Source organism: Protopterus annectens, chromosome 8.part0 (assembly GCF_019279795.1).
Source record: "Protopterus annectens isolate FY-2018-M chromosome 8.part0, PAN1.0, whole genome shotgun sequence".
Taxonomy (NCBI): Eukaryota; Metazoa; Chordata; order Ceratodontiformes; family Protopteridae; genus Protopterus; species Protopterus annectens.
In genome coordinates, this window is record NC_056741.1 from 908,536,489 (window position 1) to 908,542,516 (window position 6,028).

The window sequence follows — 6,028 nt, forward strand, 5'->3', positions numbered from 1 at the left end:
CATGCTTGCGGTGTTGAAAGTTGGACGTCGAGCTGGCACCTCGGCGTTCATGAAAATCTGAATGCCCCAACAATGTAGCTATCATTCAGGGGGTCTAAAATCAGGCAAATGATTGGTGTCGGAACAACATCCTAAAACGAAATGCAAAGAAATGTACTATCGTACCCTTTGGAAAATCAAATATCCCTGCTAACTACAACATTAAAAGCACACCCCAAGAATAGAATCAGAGGTGAGAGAGCCAGGTACACTGATAGATAGCCTGAACTTTGACCATCACATGTCCACAGTGGTGATGAAGCCCTTCTATGTGGCACAACTTATAAGTAAAGGTATGGCAACCAAATCCAGGGTAATTATAATCCCACTGTATACAGCCCTTACTAGACCGATAATTGAATACAATGCATCATTTGGAATGTACTTGACTAGGCACTTACAACAGCTGGAGTGATCTCAGAGCTTCCTCACTAAGAAAATACAGGGCATTACCAACATGTCCTATGTGGATAGAATGAAGGCCCTTTCCCTTTACTCTGTCTTGTCTATCAACTATTAAGGGGGTGACCTATGTATGACCTACAAGGCAGTCACAAATCCAGTCCTGCTGGAGTTGCTACATATCTGCAAGACAAACAGTACGAGGGTCACCAGGTCTAGGGATCTGAACTTAATCAATCAAACAAAACCTGCTGGACAGACTGATATGTGTCTCAGAGATTGCCCCACCTTTGGAATAGGTTTCCTATTCCTGTTAAGCACAGTCCTTCCTTCATCCTCTTCAAGACCAGTTTGGATAGATGGATGGGTTTGTGGCAAATTCATACCTGTGGTGGCACCTATGTCTCTTATGGACAGGAACAATCTGTAAAATCTGAAAGGTACTCAAAGTGCAAGCTCAAACCTAAGCCATTCTCCTGCCCCTGGGGGCCATATACTGGGTAAAATTGGGTTACATTAGCTAGGCTTGTAAGGCTCTTTTGCCATTAGCCTATTAGTAGGCTAATGGCTAAAGAGACATTAATTAATAAATAAATAAAAAATAAAAACAATTTGTGGCTACAAGCATGGCAAAAGCAAAACTGCATGTGCTGAGGGGGACAATATGCTGCAGTCAAATTCAGCAATGAGCTTCACTGAAATCACAAAAGGTAAAATGGCAGTTTTGGATGCACTGTATATCACAATATCCTGTTATCATTCTCTGTAAGTTTTTCTAAACGCTCTAAAAAGTGGACTGGCAAATGGGATTCTGTACAACTTAGCAATATATGGTTGTATGTGCATTTCACTTTTGCAGTGTAACACATTACAAGATGCATGATTTCAGTTAGAGGTGAGTAAATGACTTCTGCTTAGTGTGAGAAATGCAGTACATATCCAGAATATACCTTTACTTAGTTGTCATTACTTAAGAAGTAGAAATCTTATGTACTTCATCAGAAAAAGCAACATTTTTGTTACTACTAACTTTGCATTATATGTTACCTACTGCAGCATGTTAAGCTATAATATAGTTTACCTCTTTAATGGACCTTGTCATAGCAAAAACTGCATGCCATGTGACACTGGCCATCCTGCAATCTGTGGTAATCTATTATAATGTCAAGATCTACCAGAGTTAATACATTTTCCATTTGGTCTTCATGTACACCTGTAATAACAGTTTCTAAGTTTCAGATAAAAAATTGTGTAAAAGACATTTCATGATACAACATGGTGCCAGAACAAACTTACTTTTGACGGACTTTAGCATAGAAACTATTTTATGCTCTGCTGTGGAGAAGACTGTCTGCTTTTTCTCTCTCCTTGTCTCTCCCTCCCTCTCTTTTTCTGTCATGTGTGTGTGTTTAGTCAGAATAGTGTAAAAATCTTCATAAGTAAAAAAAGAATCCAAACAGGTTGTATTGACAATTTTGAATCTGTTAATAAAATTACATTATTTTGCTTTTTTTTTTTTTACAATTAATACTTTATTTTCATTATTTACAGTTAAATGGTATGTTTACTTATTTCTAGCTTCTGGGATACCAATGTCTTTCACACTATTTTTTTAATTTTGACTCATGATGACAGATTTTACAACATTGAACACATTAACATCTGCAAAAAGAAAAAAACTCAGTACAAGTTCAATTCTTGGCATACTGGAAAACACAGCATATAATAATTTTAACTGATCAATGGAGGAGATAGGAACAGTTCTATGGTTAAAGGTAAATGTAAAAAATTTAAAGAACAGTGTCAGCCAATGAAGAATCTAACATATCTCAGTTTCTAGAAGTCAACGGTCCAAGAATCCACAGATGAATGTGTAACCGATCTTAAACATGGAATGAAAGGCCGTGGGTTTGGTAAGTTAATCAATTATCTAAAAACAGAGGTGTGCAAAATCAGAAATGATCAGTCTAGTAGCAGACAGATAAGGGATGCAAATCTGAAGGGTACTCAAGGCATAGGTTCAAACCCATGCCATTCTCCTGCCCCTAGGGCCATATACTGCGAAAAATTGGGTTGTATTGGCTAAGCTTGCAAAGACTCTATATGTTAGTTAGTAATCTCCTATGAACCTATAAATATTTTGTGACTGAAAAAAATATAAACATATATATATATATATATATATATATATATATATATATACATGTGTGTGTGTGTGTGTGTATATATATATATATATATATATATATATATATATATATATATATATATATATTTTATACATTCATATATCTTGTCCAAATCTGATTTTATATATATATATATATATATATATATATATATATATATATATATATGTGTGTGTGTGTGTGTGTGTGTATATATATATATATATATATATATATATATATATATATATATGTGTGTGTGTGTTTATATATATATATATATATACGATCAGATTTGGACAAGAGTCTAAAATTTGTCCTAAACGTATGACAACAACAACGACTAAAATATGTAAAATAAATGTGCTGAACGAGGGACAAACCAGCATGAAGTTTTAATCTGTGAAGAATTACACAAGTAAATCTGTATTTTCTCGCAGTCATATTGCATCAGAGGATGCCCAATAATAAGCAAGTTGTCAAGGGCTACTTCCAGTGCAAACACATTGGTTTCAGACAAGGAATGCATAATGCTTTAGCATTTAATAGTATTTGTAGGTTGCAGCCAGCAAAAAAGAAGTTATGTACTTACCATAACATTCCATGTTTGTAGTCCATCTCACCTACATTCTTGCTGGATGGGCTGATACTAAAGCTCAAGAGCTTTTACTGGCTCAAGGCTAACCCCTATCCCATGGTGCTTCATGGCAATTACCCAGATCTTGTTTGCAAGAAAGCAATAAGTACCTAATAGTTATGAAACTATCAATAACTGTGTACATACAGACAAAACACTGTGTAACATTATCTATGCCAGGTGGACAACAACTACCACCAGGTCAGACAGCATACGTATAGTTCACCAGATCCTCCAGGAACAGAAAGGGGGCAGGAGGGAGGGACACAATAATGTAGGCGAGATGGACTACAAACATGGAACATTATGGTAAGTATGTAACTTCTTTATGTTATGTAGTCCTATCTCACCATAATTCTTGCTGGATGGGACAGCGTCCCTAGCACCTTTATCCTGGGTGGCTCAAGCAAAGAGGCTCTTCAGCACAGTGGACCCAAAGGATGACTTGTCCTGGGAGGCCAAATTCAATTTGTAATGAGTGACAAAGGTATGTGGTCTTGCCCAAGTAGCTGTTGCACAAATAGTATCAATTGGGAGCCTAGATCTAAAGGCACATGAAGCTGATACTGCCCTTGTAGAGTGGCCTTTTATTTTGTTGGGTAACTGTTTGCCAGCAGTCTGATAAGCAAAGGAAATACAATCTGAAAGCCATTTTGAAAGGGTAACCTTAGAAACAGGCAAGCCTTTATTTTTGTCCAAAAAGGAAACAAATAATTGATCTGATTTCCTAAATTCTTTAGTCCTGTATAGGTAAAACCTGAGAATTCTGTGGACGTCTAAATGGTGTAGCCTGTATTCAGATTTATTAGAATGATTTGTAAAAAACACTGGTAGCTCAATAGTAGTGTTAAGATTATGTCCTGAGCATACCTTGGGAAGAAAGGAAGGGTTAGTTCTAAGTGAGGCTCTATCCTTGTGGAAAACAATGTAAGGAGGTCGAATAGTAAGAGCTTGGAATTCTGAGACTCTCCTAGCAGAGGTTATGGCTACTAAGAATAGTGTTTTCCAAGATAATAATTTCAGATCCGATGAAGAAGAGGGGGAAGAAATTAAGGATGTGAGAACTAAGTTTAGGTCCCAGGGTTCGGGTGGCTGTTTGATAGAAGGCTTGAGAAGGATAACTCCATTCAAAAAGGTTTTGCACAAAGTGTGGGACATGACGGGATTTCCCATGAAGCCAAAATGGTAATTAGAGATGGCAGCTAACTGAACTCTAACTGTAGCAGCTGCAGCTCCTTTATGAAAGATGGATGCAAGGAAGGAGAAAATAGATTCTATAGGAGCTGTATTGGGATCTAAGCATTGGTTTACAGCCCAAATAGAGAAACTTTTCCATTTGCTGGAGTATAACTTCATAGTGGAAGGCTTGTGGGAAGAAATCAGAATGTGTTTGACTGAAGGTGAGAGGGAAATGCACCTGGCTATTCGTGGAACTGGAGCAGCCATGCTGTCAATTTTAGGATGTGGATGGTAGGATGGAACTGCCCTGATTGATAAATCAGGAGGTCTGGAGATGGTTTCGGAATCCATGGTTCCTCCAAGAGGTAGGGCCACAGGAAGGGAAACCAGACTTGACAAGGTCAGTAAGGAGCAGTGAGGATCAGGGTACTCCTCAACTGTTTTGCTTTCTGTATTACCTTTGGAATGAGAGGAAAAGGTGGGAAGGCATAAAGGAATCCCGGGGGCCAATCGTGGACTACAGCATCCCTGGGTGACATCTCCAAATGGGAAATTAGGGCAAATTAGCTGCTGCAGCTGGTGTTCAGGTGTGTGGTGAGTAGGTCGCAGTAAGGTTGGCCCCATCTGTGAAAGATCTCTTTCGCAACTTCTGCATTCAGGGACCACTCATGAGGCACGAGAATTGCTCAACTGAGTTTGTCTGCTATTACATTGGACTTCCCCAGGGTGTGCATTGCTACCAGAAAGCACTGAGTGTCCATCGTCCATCGCCCATTTACAAACTCTTAAGGCCTCTTGGCAAAGTGGATAAGATATGGTTTCCCCCTTGCTTATTTATGTACCACATGACAGACATGTTGTCTGACTGAATCGCAATTGTCCCGGTGGGAAGAGAACTGTGAAGTGCTTGCAACACATATAGCACTGCTCTCATCTCCAGAACATTGATGTGCAAGTGGTTCTTGTGGTTCTGCCAAGTACCTTGGACCGTCATTCCCAGATAATGCCCCCCTACCCTATGTGCGAGGCATCTGTGGTCAAAGCTACATTTTCTTGAGGAGGAATAAGTGGATGACCTAAGAGAAGTTCTATATGCAACCACAGTGTCAGATCCTTCTTGCAGATGTTTGTGATGAGAATCTGATGAGACAGGGGAAGATCCTGCATTGACCATTAGGCAAATAGTAGCCACTAAAGTACTCTCATGTGCAGATGGGCTAGAGGAACTAATAGAATGGAGGAAGCCATAGTCCCTAGTTCTTGAAGGACTACCCTGGCCTGAAATTTGTGACTGTTTAGCAAAGATCTGACTTGGTTTCACGATGATTCTACTCTTTCTGGTGTTAGCCTTGCAGACATGGTGGTTGAGTCTATTTTCTGAGCCTAAGAATGCAATGTGCTGTGATGGAGATAAGGCTGATTTTTTTTAGGTTTACTGTGATGCCTAATCTGGCACACAAGGATAGAGTCTCGTCCCTGGTTCTGATCAGTTGATGCTTGATGGTAGCAGTGAGGAGCCAGTTGTCTAGGTACGGAAACACCTGGAATCCTTGACATCTCAGGTGAGCCGTCACCACTGCCATGCATTTGGTGAACACTCTGG